The 13,156-nt window shown below is 35.3% G+C and overlaps 3 pseudogenes; 2 read left to right on the top strand and 1 right to left on the bottom strand.

The window, feature by feature from the left end:
• The first annotated feature begins 743 nt into the window (after positions 1–743).
• LOC121230483 (cytokinin dehydrogenase 3-like) lies at positions 744–3,246 on the top strand (annotated as a pseudogene).
• A 1,962-nt stretch (positions 3,247–5,208) lies between these two features.
• LOC121230484 (CRM-domain containing factor CFM3, chloroplastic/mitochondrial-like) lies at positions 5,209–7,940 on the top strand (annotated as a pseudogene).
• A 986-nt stretch (positions 7,941–8,926) lies between these two features.
• LOC121203322 (uncharacterized) lies at positions 8,927–11,828 on the bottom strand (annotated as a pseudogene).
• Between the last annotated feature and the right edge of the window lie 1,328 nt (positions 11,829–13,156).

Here is a 13,156-nt window from a genome sequence, read left to right on the forward strand (position 1 = left end):
TTCCACAAAACCTCTTGAAAGAGTAAATAATATATTCTAAATTGGGATTAAAAACAAGTGAGCTTCTAGGGTTTCATTGGATTGCAAATTTGAAATAGGTGGGTGATTATTTGTGAAAAGTGAGTTCAACTAATGTTGACAAGTAAGGCAGTGAGTTTGTATTATGGTCCCAAAATGACTTTATTTGTTTTCCAATTTCCATATGTTACCTAAGATACAAACAAACCAACCACAAACTCATGTAAATATAGGGAAATTTTGGTTTCTCATTAAAACTCTTCCAGTTTGGCAATATGAAAACCTCCAGTGGAAACATGAAAAATGCCCCCCCCCCCTAAAACAAAAATAATAAATAAAAAATCTTGAAGAATCCTTTTGATGATTACCTAATTTTGACCAACCTTTTGCAACCATCCTAATAGGGGAGAGGGTTGCATAATATATATTGGAATTTGGTTGGAGCAAAGTTGACCAATGGTTGACTAGTGTAGATCGTTTAATCATGATCACATGGTCGAAATGCTCCCATTTGAAACAGCCTATCCCCCACAAGAATGAAGAAAAAAAAATGTGGGTGGGCTATATATGGTAGCTATGATGATGATGATGATTCCATAACAAGGTAAAAATATCCACAACACAATACAAATATACTAATTAATGACTTACTAAACAATATGTATTAGCTGGATTATTAAATTCCCTTTGACACGAGTCACTCATAGAAATGGATCCCAGGCTTTCTCAATAAATTTTTTAACTAGTTATAGCCATCAGAGAGGAACGATGTCGTTTCATTTCACCAACCTTCCTTTCATGCAAAAATTTCTCACCCTATTCCCTATATATGCGCACCCTTTTCACCACAAAGAAACTGAGAAAAACATTTGCTTTTCTTTGTTAATTTTTCACTGCTTTTTAATTCCCCAGAAAAGCAAAACAAAGAAAATGGCTGTCGCTTTGCCATCATTTTTCACAGCTATAATGATTATGAGCCGTTTGATGGCCTTTATAGGGATATCGAAGAACAATGATATGTCCTCTAAACTCCAAGCCCTTGATATTGCACCCAAAGTCTCTCATGATCCTTCAGCCATTGAATCAGCCTCTCAAGATTTTGGTCACATAGTAAAAGCCGCTCCCAAGCTGTTCTGCTCCCTTCTTCCCTCGGGACATTGCTTCCTTGTAAATTTCAGTTACAGTAATTCGGTTCCTTTCAGCATAGCAGCCAGAGGGAACAGCCACTCCCTCAATGGCCAAGCCATGGCAAAAAACGGGGTCGTTATTGACATGACGTCAATGAAGAGCGGGAATGGAACCGGATCAGAATCGCGAGTGACGGGTCTTATGTGGATGTTGGCGGCCAACAGCTTTGGATTGACGTGCTGAATGCGACATTGGGACTTGGGCTTACGCCCGTTTCCTGGACAGATTATTTGTACTTAACCGTAGGTGGAACGCTCTCCAATGCCGGAATCAGTGGACAAACCTTTCGATACGGTCTCAGATCAGTAACGTTTATGAAATAGATGTTATAACAGGTAACTAAAATACCCTTTTTCTTCAACTTGTCTCTCATTTTCACACAATTTCCTTTTTCTATCTGTTTAAAAACAAATTAGCTGGTTGTTAAACTCATAACGTAGGCAACCTAGCTATTGAATAAGTTTTAGGACTCCATGGACGGTCATTGTCGATTTCCCTACCCATAAGTTTCATAGAAATTTCAAAATGTTACAGTCTTTTTATAATACTATATTTGATTCATATACACATATATATATATTTCATGTCAGGACAGTTCCAAGGTAGATTTCATCAGACCGTGTTTAATAAGTCAGAGGGTTTCTTTACCCATCTTCAATTATTTTATATCTTATCTAGAGCTTAATCCATTTGAGCTTATACATATTTTACGTTGTCATCATCAGAAAGTGGTATCCAGCGAATTTTCAATATTTAACATTCCCAAAAATAAACAAAAGATAATACTAAGATTATATGTACAGTTGTATGACTGAGTAATTTTAAATATTATATGTTGCTTTGCTTGCTTGCATGCATGCAGTTGTTATTTACAAACTAGGTTTTTGTGTCTTCAAATTCAGGCACAGCTGATTTTGTGACTTGCTCTCCAAACAACAACTCCGATCTCTTCTATGCTGCTCTTGGAGGCTTAGGCCAGTTTGGTATAATAACAAGAGCTAGGATTCCACTTGAGCCAGCACCAAAACGGGTAAATATTTATAAAATTTATATTTGAGCATTATTAATCATCTCCATTTTTTTGGTACTTAATCATTTTTTCTGAAATGGGGTTTGCAGGTTAAGTGGGTACGAATGTTGTACATGATTTCTTAGATTTTACTAGAGACAGAGCTTTTGATCTCCAAGAATGGAAGGAATGACAATAAAGCACTAAATTATTTGGAAGGTTCACTTCTACTGGATCAAGGTTCTTTAGATAACTGGAGATCCTCCTTTTTCCACCCAAGATCACCCAAAATTATCTCCTTGATAACCAAATTTCGCATTGTTTACTGTCTTGAAATTGTCAGCACTATGATAGTCAACCAAACACTGTGGACAAGGTAAGATTAATATCTCATTTATTTATTTTCTTATATAATAATAATATATTAATTAACCTTCATCTTTTTCCCTTTGTTTTGTAGGATCTGCAGCAGCTTCTGAAAGGCTTGAGCTACTTGCCTCGATTTATGTTCGAAAAGATGCAAATATGAAGAGTTCTTGAATAGAGTCCATAGTGAAGAGCTGAAGCTTAAAGCAAAAGGACTATGGGATGTTCCACATCCATGGGTGAATCTTTTTATACCCAATCCAAGTATCAGATTTCATGATGGTGTTTTCAAGAGCATTGTCCTTAAAGAACATTACTACTGGACCTTCCTTGTTTACCATGAACAGAAAAGTAAGTATAACTAATTTTGATGATATTTGTTGAGGCTCGTACCCAATTAGTCCGGTTTTACCTTGTTTTTACTCTGTCTAGAGCTCAGATCCTGTAATTTTATTTCATTTTTTTGGCAAATTAATCCAAGGCTTATACCATGATATGCTTTTTTGGCAGATGGGATGATAGGATGTCAGCTGTTATACGATGAAGAAATTTTCTACACAGTGGGGTTTTGCTCAGGATTGATGATTGGAGACTTTTGGGATCAAATAAGGAATTTGCGTTTTGTGAAAGCTGGCTCAGTTAAGCTATCTTCCTCATACAACTAGGAGGTTGGGTCATACTTTGGCTCAAATGGAGCACTTTTCAGAGAGAAAACTTCAGTTTGATCCAAATTGTTATTATCTCCAGGGCAGAGAATTTTCAATAACAATCAATAAGCCCTAATTAGGAGAATAAGTTTATGATATTTAAATCCCTTCCCTGGAATTTTTAGAGGAAATGTATTTTTAGCATATGCATTATTTCCTCATTTCCTAAAGGGTAGGGTTTTCTTTTTACCCACAATTTGCTACAAACTTCAGTGTATTATCATGTATTTCTATTTATGCACATTAATAAAAATTTCAGCAATGGATTAGAATTAAAAATATAGAAAAGGTAGCCCATCGCTCCATTTGAAGGCCATCAATAATTATTTGATGGCAGCTTGGTTTGGAAATAAGCTTTGGTTTTACTAAGAATGATGATGAAAGAGGCCATTAGCCGTATAATAATGAAAGTACTTATTATAAGGTCATTATGGTCCAAACCAGGAAACATAGATATGATGCCATCTATCATTTTGGCTGTGCTATCACCATTTGACTTTCTATGTCACCACAACCTCTCATTTTCATCATTAATCATGTTGTATTCTTCACAGCTTTTTTCAACAAATTCCTACTATACATTTTCTATTTTTTCAAAATATAATTTCACACTTAATTCATTATTTTTTTAGTAGTTATAAATAACGAGCGTTGATCTGTTCGATTTTTGTCTTATAATAAATAACGAACTGAACAGATTTTAAACTTGTTTATTAACAACGATTGTTTAGTTATGATGTTCAGTAAGTTTTTTTTGTTTAAACTGTTTTTTTCCTTAGTATATATTATATCATATTTGATTTTTAATCTAAAATATAATATGTGGTGTGTTTTTTATTGTTCTTTATTTTCATGACATTGTTGTGTATTAAACAACAAATGAATAACATATTTTAAAAATGACGTGAATCGAAACACAAACTTAAAAATAAACAACAACATGACAAGGTCTATTGTTCAGTCAATCATTTATAACCCTACCTTCTGGTTGTTTCATAACAACAGCATGAGTTAAGATACAATTGATATTTTTATTTTTATTAATTATCCTCTTTTATATCTATTTTCTAGTTTTAGCTATTTATATTTTTTTTTTTTATACATGTCTCAATTACGTTTTAGTTTAATTTTCTTTATTTTAAAAAAATCATATTGTATAATTATCTTTTGATGCTTATTTCGCTTGAATTAAATTTAGGTCGGATTTATTGGCATATTTAGATATGTGATTAAATTTAATGTATTGTACTATTATAGCTACTTGTATGTCATTCAATTGGAAGGCTTTTTTTTTACATTCGGATCTAAACTGTCCATGAGATAATGAATATTGTTTAAATTTATTCAAGCTGAATAACACTTACCAATCGATTCATTAAAATATTTTGAGTTTAAGGGCTATTTAGATTGGATATGTTTACGGAGTTGATTTAATTACCCTTTAGAGAAAAGAAAGTCAGATTAGCTTGGATGGATATTCATGAATGCATGTTTGGGCGCATTCAACCCAAAATTTTTCCATCTGGGAGCATTTATTATGGATCGATTATGCAAGATCTGCCGCCATAAATTCTCCAGTGCTTGTATGAAGGTTTCAGTGTTTTCTTTACTGGGGTTTGCATGGCGCTTCACCATTTCCTGTAACTCTCAGTTGCCATTTATTTCACATTCTTTTATTTCTTTTTGCAACCAGACCAATACGTTTCAGAGACTCAAATTCAATTTATTGTGTTTCTCATCAACATAAGGTTGGTATTGTTAGTAAGAGAAGAGGAGCCCAAGCCAAGTTTTTTGACAATTAGGTAAATGGTCTCAAAACCAATCATTTCCACTAGAGAGAATTGCCATGGCAAGAAAAGAGGAACTTGAAGACGAAGAAGTTCAAAGAGCAGATTTTGGGCGACCGATCTGAGCGAAGTGATGAAGACCACGAGTGGAAGCGGTGACCAGTGGTTTTCCTTTGCGAGTCGGGTAATTGCTGCTCTTGGTTCATGGACGCAATTTATGACCCATTTTGATTTTGTTCCTGAAGTCCAGATTTGGTCTCAATAGAGTTGTTTTGCTATGAGAACCAATTGATTTCGTGGCGACCGAATGAAAACCCGACTTTTGATGAGGAAATTAGTTTAATAGCAAAGCTACATTCGACGAAAGTTCAGCTGTTGAGGGCATAACGGTAGTTTCCTTCCAGGCAGAATTTGGAGGTTTCTACTATGGTAGTAACGAGGGTGGTTCAATTGAAGGAGATGGCAAGAGCGGTAGAAGAGCACCACAGAGATGGCAGGAGGATGATCTGAGCATGAATTGCGGGGCTAAGATTTGCCGCTGAGGATGGTGGAGAGGCTAAAGTTGGAGCTGCAGGTATCCACAGGCGTTAGTGGCACATTCATGAGGATGGAAGTGGATGAGGGGATCAAGTTGAAGTATGAGAGCTCTTTCTTAACTGAAGCGTACACACGAGGTTTTGGAGGTTAGTTCTTTGTACATTGCTTCATTCCTTACTTTTTTGGTTCTTGCAAATATTTTAATAATGTATTTTCTGTATCTTGATGTATATTGTACTGGTTGAAAGTTTTGGCTGAAAGTAGTAATTGAAATTAATCCGATCTTATCTAGAGTTGAGTTTGTATAGAGTCTACACTAGGCAATCTTATTGAATTATGTCTTCTACATCAGAAAAGAACTGGAGGGTTGGTTATATGGAGAGCAGGTGGCTCAGTGTGTTATATAGGGGCTGGCCTACAAGCTTCACTGTGTTCAATCGTATTCCGGGCAGGATCAGGCTGATACAAGTGCTTTGGATGTTTTAACTACTAACACAGAAACTATGGTAGTTAAGGACTGTGTTAGGACCGAGTTCATGCTTCTTCTTCTTCGGAATATTTGAAGGATCTATCTAAAGAAGAGCTCATGGATTTGTGTGAACTCAACCATTTGTTAGATGAACTAGGTCCACGATATAAAGATTGGTCAGGTCGAGAACCGTTGCCTGTTGATGCGGACTTGCTTCCACCTGTTCCTGGGTATCAACTCCCATTCAGACGCCTTATGGGGTAAGACATTGTTTGAAGGATGTGAAATGACTACTTTCCGTAGACTTGCGAGGTCAATGCCTCCTCATTTTGCCTTAGGTAAGTGAATGTATGAGATTGTCTTTGTATCACTATATTATCACCATAACTTTTTCTCTTGATGATTCTGTTCCTTTTATTGTTATAGGAAGAAATAGGGAACTGCAAGGTTTGGCACAGGCTATTGTGAAGTTATGGGAAAGAACTGCAATTGCTAAGATAGCCGTTAAACGTGGAGTAGAAAATACACGCAATGAAAGAATGGCTGAAGAGCTTAAGGTGAGATTACAGTATTGTTGCATCTTGAAATGTAAATCTAATTATTTATCTGACAACTTAGTTTTCTTATGCCTTCAGGCTACCATCCTTGATTACTTTCTATTATATCAAGCTATTTGCAACTTGCCATTCTTTGTTTTCCTTTGGATGGTGCTTCATTAGATACTTGTTGCTTATTGCACATGCATTTTGTACATGTAGCGATTCACAGGGGGGACATTGCTTTCCAGAAACAAGGAATTTATTGTATTTTACAGAGGCAATGATTTCTTGCCACCTGTTGTAACAATACATTGAAAGAGATGCAAAAGTCCAAATCTTCTGCAGGAGGAGAGAGGAAGCACGAGGGAGGGCCCTAGCCTTGGTTGGATCTAATGTAAAAGCTTCTACACTTCCTTTGGTTGCCGGCACTCTCGCAGAAACCACTGCTGCAACCTCTTGCTGGGGGCACCAACCAAGCCCCGATGAAGTGGAGGAAATGAAGAGAAATTCAGCATTGACTCAACAGGCTTCACTAGTCAGACATCTTGAGAAGAAACTAGCTCATGTAAGTTACAGATGCAGTAAGTAAGAAGTGATAACAAGATTCTCAAATTTTAAACTGTGACATACTTTCTGATTTATGCGTCTTTCTAACTTTGGTCCTAGGCTAAAGGGAAGTTGACAAAGGCCAATAAAGCTTTAGCTAAAGTGCAGGAGCATCTGATCCCAGATCTCCCAACTGATTTGGAAACATTGAGTGAAGAGAGAGAATTTTTTTCCGTAAGATTGGTCTGAGTATGAAACCCTACTTGCTTTTAGGTAAGAATGGGAACTTCAATCCTGCTTTACTGTTCTGACTAGAAGAATCAAATATTCATATGAGTTTTCTTTTTTAGGAAAACGAGGAGTTTATGATGGTACAATAGAAAACATGCACCTCCATTGGAAATACCGAGAGTTGGTAAAGATACTTGTGAAAAGAGAAAGTTTGGCCCAAGTGAAGCATATTGCAATTTCGTTGGAGGCCGAGAGTGGTGGGGTGCTAGTATCTTTAGATAAAACTACAAAGGCTATGCTATTATAATCTATCGAGGAAAAACTACTTGCGTCCTCTTGAAATGAGGCCAAAGAATTTATTGACAAAAAGGCAGGCATTAGCTCGATCAGTTGAACTTCAGAGATGTGAGGTAACATCGTATTTAACTCTCAACAATTTACAGATTCTTCTCCAAACAATTTTGTTCTTCCATCTAATTCTCTTCCTGCATTTTCTAGGCACTGAAGCATCACATCTCAGACTTACAGGAAAAAATGAGCTAATGAAATCAGAGCTGGTAATTCTTTTTACTTTTAGATATATATGTAAATACTGATGTTCAACAAGAGATGACTTGATAAAGTTTACCGTCATTATAATATGTTGTTTTGATCCAGGAAGAAATGAAAGCTGGGAATGAGGTTGGTGCCGTAAATACTCCACTCAAGGTTGAATGAAGCTCTACTTTCTGATGAGGATATTGAAGAGGTAATAAATGATCTGCTAAACTATGCATGCTGGAAGATGAAGAACATGCGTTTGATTTTCTTCTACTTTGTTATGCAATTATACACATTTGAAGTTGCAACCCTCCCCTAGGCCTGATTCCCAGCTAATGAATAGTGCCAACCCTTAAATAATTCTCATCTCTTGATGATCATTGATAATTATTTTGTTCTTCCTCTATGATATCACAATTGGATTTAGTGAATGAATTCTGTACTTGAAACCTGTGTTACCAATGTGGACAGCTTCGAGTTGTATAGCTGACACCAGCTATTATGAGGTTGCATCTCAGTTGAGTTGCAGAGCTTGACATGGTGCTTTGCTGTACTGATTCTGATGGCTAATTTATTTGTATTTGAACCAGGAAGACTGGGAAGATGATATATGGAATCATATGGCAGCGGCAATGATGATGATGATGATGATCAGCAAAAGGAAAGACCAGTTTAGTAGTTACTCGACCAGATCAGCCTGGAGTACAGCTACTGCAATTTTTTAATAAAGGCAAATGCTTTAACATTCCAGCTTCTAAGCCAGGGAAAGATCATATATAGAAATGGATTATCATTGGATGTTGCATTCTAATTATATGGTAATTGTCCTTACGTGCAGCAAATTTTTGAAGGTTGTAGGTGCTTCTAGTTATGTTATAAATACAATTAATGATCCAACTGAAGTTTTATTCTAAAATCATTTATTCTAGCAGACAATTTGAGAGGGAACAGAAAGGAAAACAACAGTGTTGAATGAACCATAATTACATCAAGTCACTTGCAGGATCTCTGTAATTTACTAAAAAGAAAATAAACTACATAGCATTGTCTTTTAAGAACGAATGGCAATAAACATTATACCAACTGGAAACTCAAGCTTCCATGGAACTTAGTCAAATAGTAGAGTGAGCAAAATCCAGCTTGGCATGGCCGTTTAACATCTCAGTAGATAACAGGATCAATTACAGCTGCAGGGGCTTACATTGCTGGAATATTTCAGCTGTCACCTGTATCTCATTTGTTGGTGGAGAAAATTTTAGATTTGTGTTACAGCCTCTACTTGGAAGAAACCTTGTCTTGCTCTAAGGCTGACTTATAAATTTCACAATAGAAGATGCCAACTCAGTTTGATGCGAGGTGTACCCATGATTTGCTCCTTCTATAATGTGTAATTGGTGATTAGGTATAACCTTGGCAAACTCCAAAGCATCTTCAACAGAAATTATCTCATCAGCAGATCCATGGACCGTCAACACCCTGTATGTTACGGTGAATAATAGCACAAATAACATATACTAGTATTGACGTTCATTTGACATTGCATCTAAATCAGCTCAATGAATCAGTGAAGAATCAATGATTTCGAAACAACAAAAACTAATAGGCTCTAGTCTAGATTCAAAATCTACCGACATTCTTTATCAATCTTGAGACAAGCTTCATGCATGTCTGTTCTTAAGCGATCCATCAAAGCTTCCTCAGTCACACGGTATTCAATGCCTCCTACATAAATAAAATGTAATTAAAAGAAATGTTTCCAATCAAGTACATAAACAAATATTGAACAAGACTAAATGTTAACCCTTTACATTCCACAAGGAATGTTTTTATTCCCAGGAAATTGTTAAGATAGAACATTTTAAGGCAAAATTTCTACTTCTCTTTCAAGTTCCAAATGCCAAAAGCTATAAGAGCACCGAAAGCAGCTGTCTTTATCACTGATTATGTAGCCATAATTCTATTTGGATACTTTTAAGTAACACTTGAACTGGACAGAAAATCCAATCAGGACTGCTGATTTGCTTAACTTAACAAACAACAAATAGATCCTTGATGGACATACACAAACGTGAAGAACACAAACTCAGGAAATCATACACATCAAGGAAGCTAAATAAATAACTACCCGTCTTATTCTTAACATCAATGTGGCCATCCTTCTTTATTTCAATAAAGTCTTCTCCCAAGCGTTCTGCAATGCCTCTCTTCAAGTCGTAGCGGCCAGAAATGTTTACAACTATACGTATATCTTGATACTTAGAAGCATAAAGAGCACCACATTTCCCCCTGCATTACATTATTTTAGCAGTATAACACTTGTTGGAGAACTTATTAGACAAATGAAAATCACAGCTGGAAAAAACTAATTGACTGACTTCATTGGATATCTTGATGCTTCGAAGCATAAAGAAGCACCAAAATTCCCCCTGGTTATTATTCCAGTGATATAACACTTAAACAGTAATGTTAGCTTGGTTACATTACTTATTCCGTGTATTAATGATCAAAACATTATAAGAAAAAAGATATTGCTAAGATCCATCCTGAAAATAACTCAGTGATTAGAATGTAATTAAGATATAGTCTTCAACAACTTAGTTTCTTCTTAGAGAACTTACAATTTCTACAGTGCAGAGCAAAACCATTCTCTATTTTAACTAGTTCAGAAAAGTTCGAGTAGAAACACGGACTCACCTTTACTATGCCCAAGAATTGCACTTACGACATGACTTTCCCCTGAAAGTGTTGAATTACAGCGTGTAAATCATCAGCTTCTCGGTAATAGTTACCATACTGAAATGAACCTTCACTTTCTCTGAAAAATGGATCCCAAAATAAATCACAACTATGAACAAAGTGAACAAAACACACACTCCTGCAGCAGCAATAGACATAAAAGTAAGAACTATGCTGCATAATACATATTTGCCAATCCAAGAAAAATCACTCTTAAAATCTCTACATATTTTAACTTTGTTCTCCGACTCTTCTACCGTGACCAACACTCGTACCCGACCCTTGAATGTGGAGATAATACCAAGAACCCTCCAACTACATTAAAGAAAAACTTAGAAAAATCTAACATACCCGTGTTGGACATATACAATGTCCGACACTCGCACCAGAGTCCGAGTAACATTAGATTTTAATCAACTCACCCGTTTCAGCAAAATCGAAACGGAAGACACTGATTCCTTCTTTTCTAAAGCAGCGCAAGGTTCGTCATAGTATTGTAATCCTGAAGTAGAATTAAGTGAGCTGCTTTCCATAAATTATTACTATTCCTCCATGAACAGACATTTCACCAAATATATTTGCTACTGAAAGCAAGGTGAAAGAGATGAAATGACCCAACTACCTTTCTGGATCTGAAACCATGGCATAAGATTACAATCTCTTTAGACTCGTTTCATGCAATAATCCCACCAGTTTTTCACCATGCTTGTTCGGAATTATCATTCTCTGCCGCTCAATCACTAAAATTTAGAAAAAAAAGGGTCCTTTTTTTATTTATTTTCAAAGTTCTTTACATTAAAAACAAAATGCAACCATAATAAAGTTATAAAAGAAAGGGAATACTAATAATTTGGGACCTGGTTTTGGGTAGAATGAGAGTGAGCCATCGTCGAGATTGTGGAGTTTGGTTTGGAGATACGTCGACAGGAAGATATGAATGGTGTTCGTACCTGTGAAAAGTATTTAGGATTAGTTATAAATTTGAGAGCAGTGTCAATGAATCAAAGTTAAGGGCAATGGTGGCCATTTCTTAGACCTCTGGTTGGCCTCTTTCTTCTATCGTGCTTAATAAGGCAAGTCCTGTAAATGGATTGGGATATAGGAAAGGTTTCCGATTGAATCCGTGCCATGGGTTTTAATTACCTGTTGAGCCATGGGGGCTGAAGCTCGAAAATATCATAGGATTGAGTAAATTGATAGGATTGAAAAATAGGAAAAATAATGGACAAAAAAAAAATAAGTATTTAAAAAGTAGGGGCCAGATAAGACTTATGCTTACCCAGCCGCTAATTCATTAAAGGAATTTTTTTTTATTGTTATTTTTTTTTTTTTTATTTTACTATTATTTTAATTACTACTATTTTTTATTATTATTTAATATTATAAAATTATTTTATTATTAATTTTGTTATTATTTAGAGACATTTGCTTGTAAGTTACATTTATCTTAATGTTATTTAAGTATACATATTTTTTAAATTGTTGGAAATATTTATTTTGATGTTTTAGTATTTTTGATGTATTATATATTTTAAAATTATATAAAAATAATATAAAAATAAATATAGGTGGGTCGGGCAGGCCCGGGTTTTAGCATTTTTATCTGGTAAAATTTTAGCCACTTTTTGGGGCTAGGCCGGCCAGGCCTAGCAAATAAGCTGAATTTTTAGTTGAACCCTGCCTGGCCCGGCCCATGCACACCTCTAATTTTAATCTATTCTATTCCATTAAATAAATTATTAAAAATAGTTTAAATTAGCTTCAATCATCGGGTTCAATTGTGTTTTTTTTTCAATTTAATTGATAGGTACTAATTCTCGAATCAATGGTTTAATGCCTCTTCTTATCAATACTCAACTAGTTCCAATCTAATTAATTTGATAAACAAATTTGATTTAATTGACCGGTCCAATTCATTTTAAACAACCTTAACTATTACATGGTAGTGAAATGTTAAAAGGAATATCAATTAAAAAAATGTCAAATTTTAAACATTTGTGGTTCTCTTGGCTGCTGGTCCTGGAATTCGTGATACGCAGGTATGTTCCTTCATTGTATGGATTTCTGTTTCTTTTTTGGCCCAAGAAGCATATCTTTTATATTACTAACATAATATATTGAATTCTTTATTAACATTTTCCTGATCTGGAGTTTCTCATAAAATGCAGTGTGGTTTTAAGATGTTTACTAGGTTTGCAGCAAGGAAGCTTTTTACCAATATCCGGTTGAAAAGGTGATCTCAGAGACACTATTGAACACCTATCCTTAAGCATTACTACTTGCTTATCCTGTCATTAAGACATCAAAGCAAATCTAACTACATGCTTAGATCACTGTCTTGCCATCGACATGCTCATTTTCGCATTGAATACTCTGGTACTTTTTTGTTTCCTGTTTACAGCTAAACATCTAGTAAGGAGAAATAGACAATAGAAGATTAAAAGTAGTGGATGGAGGTGAACTCGTAATGGAAATTCGTTTTT

This window comes from Gossypium hirsutum, chromosome A06 (genome assembly GCF_007990345.1).
Source record: "Gossypium hirsutum isolate 1008001.06 chromosome A06, Gossypium_hirsutum_v2.1, whole genome shotgun sequence".
Taxonomy (NCBI): domain Eukaryota; kingdom Viridiplantae; phylum Streptophyta; class Magnoliopsida; order Malvales; family Malvaceae; genus Gossypium; species Gossypium hirsutum.